Consider the following 14,232-nt stretch of genomic DNA (forward strand, 5'->3'; position numbering starts at 1 on the left):
AGGAAATTCTGAAGTAAATGAGATATGAAGTTCCGAAGAATACAAAGGAATTTTAAAGGATACTCCTTAGAAAAATCCGAAAAAAAAATTCGAAGGTATTTCCAAAGTAAATTCCGATGAAAATTACGTAAAACAGTCCAAAGGAAAATTCCGTTAAAAACTCCAATCAAAACTTCTAAATAAAATTCCGTAATCTCCATAGGAAATTCCAAAAGAAATTCCGAGGAAACTCTATAACAAATTTGGAAGTAAACTTCAAACGAAATTCTGAAAGAAATTTCAAAGAGAATTTTGAAGGAAGTAATAAAGGAATTCCAAAGGAAATTCTGAAGGAAACTAAAAAAAATCCAACGGAATTTCCGAAGCAAATTTCAGAGGAAATTCTGATGAAAATTGCGTAGAAAATTCCAAAGGAACTCCGAAAAAAATCCAAAGGAAATTCCGAAGAAAATTCCGTGGAAAATTCCAAAGGAAATTTCGAAAGCTCCATAGGAAATTCCATAAAAAAAATTCAAAGCAAATTCCGAATGAAATTCAAAAAGGAATTTCTAAGGAAATTTCAAAGCTCCAAAAGAAATTCCAAAGGAAACTTCGATGGAAACTTTCAAAATATAAGGGAAATCCCGAAAAAAAAAATTAAAAAAAAACAACTGAATAAAATTCTAAAAGAAATTCTGAAGCACATTCCAAAGGACATTCCGACGACAATTCTGAAAAATATCCAAAGCTTATTCAAAATGGAATTTCTAAGGAAATTCCTAAGAAAATTCCAAAGCAAATCCCGAAGCAAATTGCAATAAAAAAAAGAAGTTAAAAGGAAATTTCGTAGAAAATTTCTAAGGAATTTTCTATGGAATATTCAAAGCAAATTTGTAAGGAAATTCTCAAGAAAACTCTGTAGAAATTCCAAAGAAAATTGCAAAGGAAATTTCTAAGAATATTCCGTACTAAATTTCAAAGGTCCAAAAGAAATCCCAAATGAAATTCCAAAGAAAGCTCCAAAGAAAATTTCGAAGGAAATTCCAAAGTAAATTCCAATGCTTCGAAAGAAATTCCAAATAATATTTCGAATACAATTCTGAAAGAAGCTCCAAAGATAATTACACAGGAAATACCGAAACAAACTCTAGAAGAAATTCGGAAGGAAACTTCGAAGAAAATTCTAATGAAAAGTTCAGAATGAAATTCCGAAGGACACTTCATAGGAAATTTCGAAGGAAATACCACAGAAAATTCAAAAGGGCACTTCTAAAGATACCGAAGGAAATTCCACAGGATATTCCGAAGCAAATTCAGGACAAATTTCCAATTTTGATGAAAATTCCGTAGAAAATTTCAAAGGAAATTTCGTAGAAAAGTCCAATAAAAAATTTTAAAAGGAATTTCGAAGGAAATTCCGATTAAAATTCCAAAGGAAACTCCAAAGAAAATTCCGTTGAAAACTCCAACGAAAAAATCCATATGAAATTCCGACGAAATTTCTAGAAGGAACTTTGTTACATCTTTGAAGAATAAACGAGAACTGATTGTTAAAACTTGTCACAACCGAATCGCGTGTACTATAGCAAGCAGAAGGCAACGTACTTTTGTTTCCGGAATGAAGGAGCCCAAGGCTGAGAATCTCTTTTGAAAATATAAACTAAACACTTTTGTTGCCCTTCATCGTCGCCCATCAAGCTATTGTCATAATTTGAATACGTCAAAAATTATTTCATTCCTTTTTATCTGAATTTTGATTATGGCAGTTAGAGTTGTGCTTCACCGAATTCACTGATTATTGTTATTGGAACGTTTTATTTTAACTATTCAAAAGAAACCCTTAATGAAAATAGCTTAACGAAGAGTTGCATGCCAATGAAGAATCATGATTCAAAACTATACAAACAAAGTTGATTTGTTAGATCTGTTGAGAATATATTTTTTTTTTCATTTACAAATTAAATGATCACCCTTATGCAAAACTGAGGACAATAGCCCCAATGAAATATCACATATTATATGTTAACAGTGGCCTACGATGACATAGGAGATGTTTATTCACTCTTGTATTTACTATTCCATTCAAATTCTCAATTTTTTTAAAGGACCACCGTAATGGAATATAAGTGAGCCTTCCCAATGAAATATCACGAAAATAAATGAACCACCCTAATGAAATATCACATATCATATGCTTTCAGTGGCCAGCAATGATGTAGGATATGTTTCAATACTATTGCCTTGAATTGAATTCAAATCGTTCATTTCAAATTCAATTCACTCCCCCAACTCAAAAAGTCCCAAAAGGTCGATTTTTTCAAAAAAAAAAAAAAAAAAAAAAAAAAAAAAAAAAATAAAAAAAAAAAAAAAAAAAAAATCCAAATAACACCAGATCTCGACGTTTAATGAAGTCCGATTGAGCTCAAATTTTGCATGGGGACTTTTTTCGAGGAGACAAAACTTTTGAGCACTACCATTTATTGAAATTCGATGGCAATTTTTTTTCCATACATTCCATTGGCACCCTAACTGCACAGCTTCAATGGAGCGCTCAGATTTGAGTAAATTTGATTTGGAAAGGACATATGGTAGGATGTATGCATAGAGTTCTCATTTGACGTTTTTAAAGTGGTGTCTAGTTGAATTTTGTGGAACATATTAGTTTACTTTCATGTTTGACAACATCGCTGATCGAGGGATCAGGGGATCAGGGTGGAGGCTTGCCATAAAATTATTTCAATGTCACTATTGGAGTTACCTTTACTAAGGGAGTGTTTACCCTACATAAATTTTTGAGTTCCCTCTGCACTACCGAAAAAACGGTCTCCAAACTCTTCTACTTCTATTGAACTCTACTGACAACTTGTTCTATTCAGTGTTGCTAGTTTCGCAGACAATTTACGTCACAACACCTTGTAACAGATAAACGTTATGTACGTGACCGCCAATAGAAGTTTTCATGTATTTTCAACTTGGACTACCTTTAACCACATATTCATTGCCAAATAGCCTTCCATAAGATTTTAATGGCACTAACCTAACAAATGAGGTTAAGACTTCAAACTGTCAAACGGAAGACTACAGTTGATAGCCGAGGGACAGTTAAATTTAGTGTCAGTCAAATATATCTTTTCAAACTGCGATTCTATTACCTAATCATAACCAGTATCGATGATTATCAAAACCCTTTGAAAATTGGTAGAAATTGGGAATCAATATCCCGACTATTCCTCAATCTGTCAATTAGCGGCCAAGTGCAACCCACCGTAAATGATTTACCGATCGATCTATTATTGAACATTTCATTTGCAATCTGTCACTTTTCCGACAGCTTTGCATACTTTTTTTTTATTTTCGTTCCTGCTATTGGCAACGCCAAATGGAAAACCGATAGCTAAGTGAAGTGAGGAAATGCTCGTTTCCCATTCATTACGTTTGTCAGGCCTTCGCCGTCGTTGAAGCTGTTCATTTTTCCCCATCCACAGGGGTAATCATGTTGAAACAATTCGATTTTTGGCAATTATTTTTCATTCCCGAAAGTGCTCCATTTACTCTCAATTATCGCTCGCACTGGTTCCCGTCCCTTCGGAAAAATTCTCCTCCCGATGAGTGAAGGGTTCATTTCCGGAAATTGGGTGACGACGACAAACAAACCAGGCCATTGTTTTCCACCAACCGGGTCGAACTTGTGGCTTTGCAGTTGTCCGCACAGTGGATGACCGTAAAAGCAGTTTAAACTCGGTTTTTCGTCGTTCAACTGGCAAAGGCCTGCGCGAACGGGTTTCGGTTCTCGGAAGCATGAAATGAGTTGCCTCTGGCATCATCATAATAAATACATTATTGTTTTTGTTTTGCCCTTTCTCGTTTTCCAAAGCTTGGCACAGGTTGATGACTGGGCGATGTTCTGGATTAGTATGCAGTCGGTTTCTAAACATCTACATCTAAATAGACATAAAAAAACGGCAAACAAGTGGAGGCAAGGCACTGAACGGTAATTTTTTTTTTTGGCTTGCAATAGTGTCGTGCCATTTTTTTTTCGCAGTGAACCTGTGCGGAATGAGAATGGAGATACTTGTTCGTGAAGTTAAGCACTGGAACTGTATGATCATAAATGTATGAGGGCTCTCGGCTTTATTTAGTGTCTCATTGTTTCCCCTTGCGTTGAGCTTCAGCGAATACTGCGAGTAGTGCTATGTTGCTTTTCGCAATGCTCCACTCTTATTTTCCACTTCGGGTTCTTCTTTTTGCCTTAACTGTACAGGCAACCTGTGCTACTGGAGCACAATCTTTAAAAACCTTTAAACATACATTTCTTAGTAGCTTTGGAGATTGAGTCATGCACCGAACGATTCAGTCCTAAGAAAATGTCGGTGTGTATTTCCAAGCTTTTCTATGAATTCAATTATTTAATGTCATTTAGGCTGATACAAATATTAAATTTCTTTTATGTCCGAGACCACTTGGAAGGTACGAGGGGGGGGATAAAAATAAATAAGGAATAAAAAGAATAATAATAGAAAAAAAAGTATTCTTTTCGAATATTTATTTTTAACGATAATTGTTAAACTTTTTTCAAACGTCCTCTGGATCATTATTTCACTTGTTTTTTTACTTTAAAAATTGGAAAAACCTTTCTGATGTCAAAAAATATATGAATCTTTTTTTTTTCTCCCCCTCAAAACTTTCGGATTTTTGAAGGGGGGGGGGGGGGTGACATAGAAGAAAATTAATATTTGTATCAGACTTATTTAGTTAACATCTAAACAGATAACACTGAATCAACAATTTCAAATCGTAGCCGCCTCTCTCCATCCTCGGTTCTGCCCCACGCTCGCCAAATCGATCCGCCCACCTAGCTCGCTGCGCTCTACGCCGTTTTCCTGCACACCGCTTAAGATCGTCCTAAGCACCGGCGTTCAAAGACTCCAAGTGCTTGCAAGTCCTCCTCGAGCATCGTCCACGTTCCATACCCGTAGAGGACTACCGGCCTTATGAGCGTTTTCTATATGGTGTGAATCTTTTTTGACCGCAGTTTCTTGTGGAGCCCCACGGACCGACTTCCACTGATGATGCACCTCCGTATTTCACGTCTAACGTTATTACCAGTCGTCAGCAAGGATTCAAGGAATACAAACTCGTAGACCACCTCGAACGTATTCCCGTCTATCGTAACACTGCTACCTAGACGAGCCCTGTCACGCTCGGCCCCACCAACTAGCATGTACTTTGTCTTGGTCGCATTCACCACCAGTCCAACTTAAGCTGCCTCGCGTTTCAGGCGAGTGTACAGGTCTGTCACCTTTTCAAATGTGCGGCCGACAATGTCCATATCATCCGCGAAGCAAACAAATTGACTGGATCTCGTAAAAATCGTACCCCGATTCTCCGCATAACACCTTCTAGCGCGATGTTGAACATCAGGCACGACAGTCCATCATCTTATCGTAGTCCCCGGCTGGATTGAAAAAAAACTGGAATGTTCGCCTGAAATATTCAAACCTTTGTTGTTCTTAGTAGTCTTGTGAGATTCCCGGGAAAACTGTTCTCGTCCATGATTTTCCATAGCTCTACGCGGTTGAGACTATCGTAAGCTGCCTTGAAATCGATGGAAAGGTGATGCGTTGGGACCTGATATTCACGACATTTTGGGAGGATTTGCCGTACAGTCAGAGGCGTCGCGTCCACATGTGCAACATGTGCACTGCACAGGTGGCAAATCGTTCATCATAACAACCTACAATTTCTACTATTATTGAAGTACGATTCTTTAATTCTCTCAATAAAATTTAGCCTATTTCAATTATCTTTATCATTGATCATCGCAATTTTCACCTTTCAAAATATTTGTTGTTATATTTTTGCTATTCAAATTAAATGCAAAAGCTGATTGGTGCGGCGCGAGGTCTGTGCCCTAATTTTCCCTACGCGCTCAGTGCGATGCATGCTACGCAACACTTTGTTCCACGCTACACGTTGCTGCTGTGACGATGAAACCCAACGTGTGCACTCCAGGGATGGGAAATGTACTGTAGCAAACATTTACCACCTCGACATTCACATTTTTCTTCACGACCATCAAAATCCAAAGCAAACCATGACCGTTCAAAACAAAAAAATGTCATGACTCTTCAAAACTGTAATCTTCTTCTTCGCAACGTTTTTTCAAACCCGAATGCGAAATGACTCGAGCACAGTGGTGACACGATTTTTCCGATTTTCGGGGTTTTGCATTTTTGCTCGATAAAGGCAGCATGAAATTGAATTATATGTATCACAACGGAATGATTGTGCTCTTGCTATTAGCGCTAATAGATTTCAATTAGTTGAAAACACAAGCGAAATATTAACGATTGAATGATTTAACATTTTTTTTTCAATCATTCACCTCGAGATGGCTGCCCGAAAACGGTCATAGTGGAGAGACAAAAACAGTCAAGCAGTGTGTGAACCGTTGGTAGCGCAACGCCTGATGGTATTGATGCTGCTGCTGCTTTGTGTTTTGGTTGACTGGCAGAATCGATGAACTCTCGCATAACTTATGATCTCGCCCTAAAAGCCATTGGTAACCATGTGTGTAGCTCATTGTTTCTGAGCATTTGAATGGATTTACACGTTAATCAACAACTCTATGGTGAAGAAAGGATCATTATCTACCTACCAGTGATGTTGGTTTGGATGTTTATTCCTTCAATTGCTCAGAAACAACGAGCTACACACATGGTTACCAATGGCTTTTAGGGCGTTATCTCAGAGTATGCGAGAACTGTGGCAAATTGTGATCACAGTTCTCAAGCCTGGTGCACTCTCATCGGGAGACGCGTTGCCTTTCGTCGTACACACAATTCTGTATATGTGGTAGAATTTTTTTGCACTACAAATGCCAGTGTGTAAGTAGCCAAAGCGTCAACTCTGGCCGGTGCACAGTCTTGCCACATCAATCTGTGCGAGCGTGCGGTGGGGAGACAAGAGACAAATCAATCCACGAGAGAGATCCATTTTGCTTGCTCTCATTTTTCCTTCGCGTTTTCAACATCACCACGCTTGTGGTGTGGAGTACTGGCGTGATTTTTTAGACGGCTGACGGTAAGAAGTTTCTGTAAGTTTGAGACTCAGGGCCCGCGCGTTTTTTTTGTACAATATTGGTTAAGAACCTCGCTTTCAGCATACAGTATTAGCGCGGTGGTACTTGTGATGGTCAATCAGAAGACAATCAGAAAATGAATTCAAAAGCGGTCGTGCCCTCCGTACCGTCATCGTCAGTATAACGCTTGTGGTGTGGTTTAAAAGCGAGCAATTTTCTTGATGCGTGCACCAAGTACACGAAGTGAACGATCTTGTATTAATTCTATGTAAAAATATGTGGGTTATGATCACTAACTCTATATTGCAATATTGCTTTATAAATCGAAACTGATGACCCGCATAATTTGAATTATTGTCATATGCAATTTTACAATTTCCCCATAATGATGACTAATCGTTAAAATTGAAAAAGTGAAAAAATAAAACTAAACAACCCGATTAGCATCTGCAATCACAAATGTTTTTAATCAACTGAAAGACTAGAAAAAAATATATTCGAAAACGAAGGTTAGTAAAGACTGATTATACATTTTATTACCTTAGAAAAAAAAATTGTTTGAATCCAAGGTGTACCTAATAATGATACTAATGTTGTTTCCGTTTTTAGGAACTGGGTCGGTTATCAACACATAAATAAACCAACGTCAAGCAAATTGTAGTTCGGTCGAACTTGAATCGGGTTGAACAGGTTGCGCCAGTTCAAAAACGAATTCGACATAAATTAGAAGTGCACAGGTTGATAATTAGGCCACGCGACGCCTCTGCGTACAGTAAAGATCTAGTCCGTTGTCGATCGGCCGTCAACGAAGTCGGCTTAATAACTTCCCACGAGCTCGTTTACTACAGGTGACAGACGACGGAAGATGACCTGGAATAACACTATAGGCTGCATTTAGGATGATGATCGCTTGTAAGTTCTCATAATCTAATCTAAAGCCGTCAATTTCTTGTATATGGGGCATATTACGCCTTCCTTCCACTCTTCCGATAGTGGTCAGAGACAATGTTAGCGCCACGATAGGTCCTGACGTCGATATTGTCGGAGAAGTGCCGTTCATCAATCAGAACGTGTTCGTTTATCATGCTTAAGTTGAAGAACGGGCCTTCGAGCCGCATCTTGCATATTCTCTCATTGATCGGCCACCACCGGATCATGCGTCTCTGCATATCTGCATATACAGCCATTCCATGAAAACCCGATCTAGTGGGTCTCCGAATTCCGTGCAAATTTGCTATTTTGTTCCTTATCCGAAATAAGGATACATGTATTTTTGGATGTTTTGATTAGGGTGACCATTTCCGAAATAGGGTGACCAAAAAAATCGTGATTTTGCAAAAAAATTATTTTTAAAAAATATTATAACTTTTGAACCGTTTGACCGATTTTCAATCTTTTTGGACGAAATGAAGGCTAAAGATTTTGACTTTTCAGGAAAAATATAAAATTTCACAAAAATTGTGTTTTTAACATGAAAAAAACTCAAGAGTTTCCGTTTTTTTCGTGTTTTAAAGGCCTCGGGACCAAAGGGGCTATAGCTGCTCTCATTTTGCTTAAAAGTTCAAAAAATTTTACGTAAACTGTCAAATTTTCAGCGATGTATGTTTTTTAGTTTTTGAGATATATTTTTTTGAAAATAAAAAAACAGTCATTTTTCATCGGCACACACTGTAGATCTCAGCGCATTAGATTTGTAATGTTTAAAAAAAATCATAACTTTTGAACAGCTCAACCGATTTCCAATCTTTTTTTATGGAATGAAAGCTTAAGGTCTCAACTTTTCAGAAAAAATAGAAAAAAATAGAAAACTTTGAAAAAAAAATTTATTAAAATATATGAAAATTTCTAAAATAAACTAGAAATTTTTATATTTTTTCACGTTCAAACATATTTTTATCAGATTTTTCAATTTTGTCTGAATAGTTGAAATTTTAAGCTTTTATTCCATACAAAAAGATTGGAAATCGGTTAAGCTGTTCAAAAGTTATAAGGTACCGCGGGGCAAGTGGGAACGAAAAAAACGATAGTTCAAACAAATTGTTCTATCAAATTTTCAAATGTCAATATTTTTCAAATCCAACAACACAATCACGTTTTGGCAACATATTTGCTGGTGTGTGCATGAAACTAATCGAATAATTTCAAAACTGTGAGAACCTTGGAAGAAAGTTTAAGAATGAGCCATTGGACGCAGTTACTTCACTAAACGGGGCAAGTGGGACACATCCAGTTTTATGCGTCAATCCACATCATTAAGTCAACCATTACAATGATAGGATTGATAATTCATAGATTTTTAATTTTAAGTACATATTTGATGTACATAAGGGATCAACCATAAAATACGTTACGTTTTAGGAAGAAACCCTTTATTTAATAGTATGTCACCTCACATTTAATATTAACTGAAAATTCCTCAATAAAAGCGTAAAGAGGAATTAAACATGTTCAAAATATATCATTTATAAGTTGTTAATTAAAATGTAGAACATAAACAATCAATAATTGACGAAATTATAAATATGTTTTGTTTTATTTATATGCATGGCAGAAAACCACCTTATGGGGTGGAATTGTTTTCCATCTCTACTTAATTTGGTAGAAATAACAAAAAAAGTTCAAATAAAATAGAAAAGTAATCGTTCTCATGATGCATTTCAAATTTCAGCTGTATGTTTGTTCAATTTTGAAATCGTATTTCAAAAATAAAAAATAAATTTAAAAATAAAGAATAATAACACTTTTTTTCTCCCTCCTATGCAATTACGTAATTTGAGGTTGATCTTTTTTGATAAAAATCATTTGTTTGAATGTTTTAGTGCTACTCTCTAGGAGAATGTATGAAACGTGTACGAAAACTTTTGATTCTGGTTTTTGTTTTGATAGGTCCCACTTACCCCAGGTACAAATATATTCTGGGGTAAGATAGACCATCGAAAATTTCATATGAAATGAAAACAAAATACTGGTTTATCGTTAGCAGCTTGTAATAATACTCAAAATTTAAGCATACTGATGGAAATTCGATTTAAAACAAGTGCGAGTCAATGCAAGACGTGGAACGTGTCACAATTTGTCATGCAAGTTGAAAATGACGCGGAACGGATAACTGTTACATGAACCACATGGTAATAAAAATAACAATATGTTTAGTACTAAATACATTCCTTGTCATTGTATCTTCAACTTTCTAGAAGAATACCCCCATGAAAAACTTTTCCTAGTTGAGCTATGACGAAACGCCCCACTTACCCCGTATTCTCACTTGCCCCGCGGTACCTTAATTTTTTTAAACATTACAAATCTAATGCGCTGAGACCTACAGTTTGTGCCGATAAAAAATGACTGATTTTTTATTTTCAAAATAATATATCTCAAAAACTAAAAAACATACATTGCTGAAAATTTGACAGTATACGTTAAATTTTCTGAACTTTCAAGAAAAAATGAGAACAGCGATAGCCCCTTTGGTCCCGAGGCCTTCAAAATACGAAAAAACGGAAACTATTGAGTTTTTTCATGTAAAAACACAATTTTTGTGAAATTTTTTATTTTTCCTGAAAAGTTAAAATTCTTAGCCTTCATTTCGTCCAAAAAGATTGAAAATCGGTCGAACGGTTCAAAAGTTTTAATTATTTAATTTTTTTTTTTTTTGCAAGATCGCGATTTTTCTGGTCACCCTATTTCGGAAATGGTCACCCTAATCAAAAAATCCAAAAATACATGTATCCTTATTTCGGATAAGGAACAAAATAGCAAATTTTCACGGAATTCGGAGACCCACTAGATCGGTTTTTCATGGAATGGCTGTATATGCAGATATGCAGAGACGCATGGCAGTACCGCGAAAAGGTATGGATAGGAGTTGCTGGGCAAGAGGCTAAGGACCACACAAAAAGGTTAATTTTATTCCTGCAGACATGCGAGGTGTTTTATTTTCTCGATTTCAAGCGCTTTTTGAATAGCGCTCAAACCGTTGATTTTAGCGATATAGTTTGTTCGGAGAAGTTTCTTGGTATATTAAAGCGCAACTTTCGACGAAAAAAGTTTTGTGATCAATCCACCTAGCAGTGAGATAGAAAAACTATTTTTTCAAAACATTTAGATAGACATATAGTGTCTTCGGCAAAGTTGTAGAATTGGTAATTTGAAACAACTTTGTCGAAGACACGATTTTTCTATCTCTTATACTTTTTGAGATACATGCCGCTGTATGTGAATGGCCCCTAAAAATCATATTTTTGATCATAACTTTTTTCCAAGATTTTTAACATTTTTTGTGTTTTCTACAAAGTTGTTTGTCATGAAAAAACCCGTGTTTTTGCTGAATATATCAACACCCTATCTTTTGAAGTAGCAAAGTTATTCATAAATTACAGTCATCTCTCCCTTACTCGATATTGAAGGGACCATCGAGTTAGGGAGGTATCGAGTTACAGAACACAAAAGCAGTGCAACTGGGTTCCAAAGGACCATCGAGATAGCCATGAAAACCAACTTTTACTATGGTTCTCTAACTCGATATCGAGATACGGAATATCGAGTAAGGGAGAGTTAACTGTACTCTGTTTTCAAGGGGTAATTTAGGCCTCTATAAATGGCTTCGGCGCAAAATGGCGCAGACAACTCTCACAAATCATGAAAGTACCATATCTATCCTTTCGGCAGTTGATAAAAACTTTTGTCTACAAGCGTCTTTGCATGGGTTTTTACTATCAAACAAATAAGCCTTATTACAACGAATTCGACTGATAATTCTTTTACTTTAAGAGATAGAGAGGTGCGATGTTGAGCAAAAACACGCGTTTTAAGATTTTTAACAACTTTGTAGAAGACATAAAAACAAGTTACGAATTTTTTAACACAAAGTACACAAATTTGTATCAAAAAACTCGTTTAATATCATTCTTGTGCATAACTTTTTACTTAAATTTTTAACATTTTTCACGTCTTCTACAAAGTTGTTAAACATCTTAAAACGCCTGTTTTTGCTGAACATCGCATCTCTCTATCTCTTAAGATAAAAGAATTATCGGTTGAATTCGTTGTAATAAGGCTTATTTGTTTGATAGTAAAAACCCATGCAAAGACGCTTATAGACACAAGTTTTTATCATCTGTTAAAAGGGGAGATATGGTACTTTCATGATTTGTGAGAGTTGTCTGCGCCATTTTGCGCCGAAGCCATTTATAGAGGCCTAAACTACCCCTTGAAAAAAGAGTAATTCATGAATAAGTTTGTTACTTCGAAAGATAGGGTATAATATATTCAGCAAAAACACGTGTTTTTTTTTTTCATGACAAACAATTTTGTAGAAAACACAAAAAATGTTAAAAATCTTGGAAAAAAGTTATGATCAAAAATATGATTTTTAGGGGCCATTCACATACAACGGCATATATCTCAAAAAGTACAAGAGATAGAAAAATCGTGTCTTCGACATAGTTGTGTCAAATTACCAATTCTACAACTTTGCCGAAGACACCATGTGTCTACCTAAATGTTTTGAAAAAATAGTTTTTCTATCTCATTGCTAGGTGGATTGATCACAAAACTTTTTTCGTCAAAAGTTGCGCTTTAATATACCAAGAAACTTCTCCGAACAAACTATATCACTAAAATCAACGGTTTGGGCGCTATTAAAAAAGCGCATGAAATCTAGAAAATAAAACACAGTGCAATGGTACGCCATGCTCAGCCATTTACCGTGCCTTTACACGATGTGCCATGTAAATGTGCGACAAAGCTGGCATTCCCTTTATATGCATGATTCAACGCTGAAACTTACATGGGTTTTTGTTTCTGTGTATCTACCATTTCGATGGGGTCCAGATAGCCGTAGCGGTAAACGCGCAGCTATTCAGCAAGACCAAGCTGAGGGTCGTGGATTCGAATCCCACCAGTCGAGGATCTTTTCGGGTTGGAAATTTTCTCGACTTCCCAGGGCATAGAGTATCTTCGTACAGGCTACACGATATACACATGCAAAAATGGTCATTGGCATAGTAAGCTCTCAGTTAATAACTGTGGAAGTGCTCATAAGAACACTAAGCAGAGAAGCAGGCTCTGTCCCAGTGGGGACGTAACGCCAGAAAGAAGAAGAAGAAGGGATTCCCAATGAAATCTTTGAGTAATTCCTGGAGATTTTCTTGGATAAATATTAAACACTATTGAATCAACATGATTTCGTCACAATTTTGTATCTACCTGAAATTGAACCTGAAATCATTTTGTAAAACCTGGAAAGATCAGGGAATTTCATACTTGTAAGGCAGCTTCCATTTATTACGTAACGCTAAAATTGGAAATTTTTGACGCCCTCCCCCCTCCGTAACGCTTTTTGTATGAAAAATTTCAAATTTTTGTATGAGCCGTAACACTTGAACCTACTCCCCCTCTCCCCCTAGAGCGTTACGTAATTTGTGGATGCTGCCTAAAAGAGTTGAAACACCTAAAAAAATCAAACTTTATTGTGTTCTATTTTAGCAAGCATACAAATAGGACTCAAACTTTTTCGATATAAGGACTGTTCATTTTATAAAGTGGACACTTTGTTTATGCTATATCTTTTTTATTTATTGATAAAATCGTAATCGGTTTTCTGTGTATCGTTGACCAATTATTCTAAAATGCTATGAAAATATAAAATCTTTGAAAATGCTTTTGGTTGAAGAGCTAAATCCCTATAGTGATTATTTAAGCTTTCTCAAGGAAGCCTTTAAAAATTTGCCCAAGCATTCCTCCAGAAAATTTTCCAGGCCTTTCTCCATGGAAATGTGAAAGAAAATTTTCAGAAATTTGAGAAAATCTTCAAAAAAAAAATCGTGAGGTTTTTCTTAATAAAATTTTAAAGTAATCGCTGGTGAAACTTGTCTAAGTCTCAAGTCACCCTTGATGAATAAGGGTTACTGGAAGAAGTCATAGACCCTTGAGAAAATTTTAGAAGAGTTTATAGATAAATTGTTAGGATGATTGAAAAAAAAACGGATCATTCAAAACTTTGGATAATATCCTGCATCATTTGTAAGAACTGCAGTTGTGATCCTTCGATAAAATTCTGGATAAATTCCTAGAAAATAATCTAGAGGAAGTCAATGATGAATCATAGAGTAGAATTTGTAATTTTTTAAAAATGTACGGGGATGAAACAGCCTGGGGCTAAACTTCCCCAT

At 36.0% G+C, this 14,232-nt stretch overlaps 1 protein-coding gene across 23 annotated transcripts in view; it reads right to left on the reverse strand.

The window, feature by feature from the left end:
- Positions 1-14,232, reverse strand: part of LOC5574328 (protein lap4) — a 302,572-nt gene that overhangs the window by 214,598 nt on the left and 73,742 nt on the right. The window lies entirely within an intron of this gene.

Source organism: Aedes aegypti, chromosome 1, assembly GCF_002204515.2.
Source record: "Aedes aegypti strain LVP_AGWG chromosome 1, AaegL5.0 Primary Assembly, whole genome shotgun sequence".
Classification (NCBI taxonomy): Eukaryota; Metazoa; Arthropoda; class Insecta; order Diptera; family Culicidae; genus Aedes; species Aedes aegypti.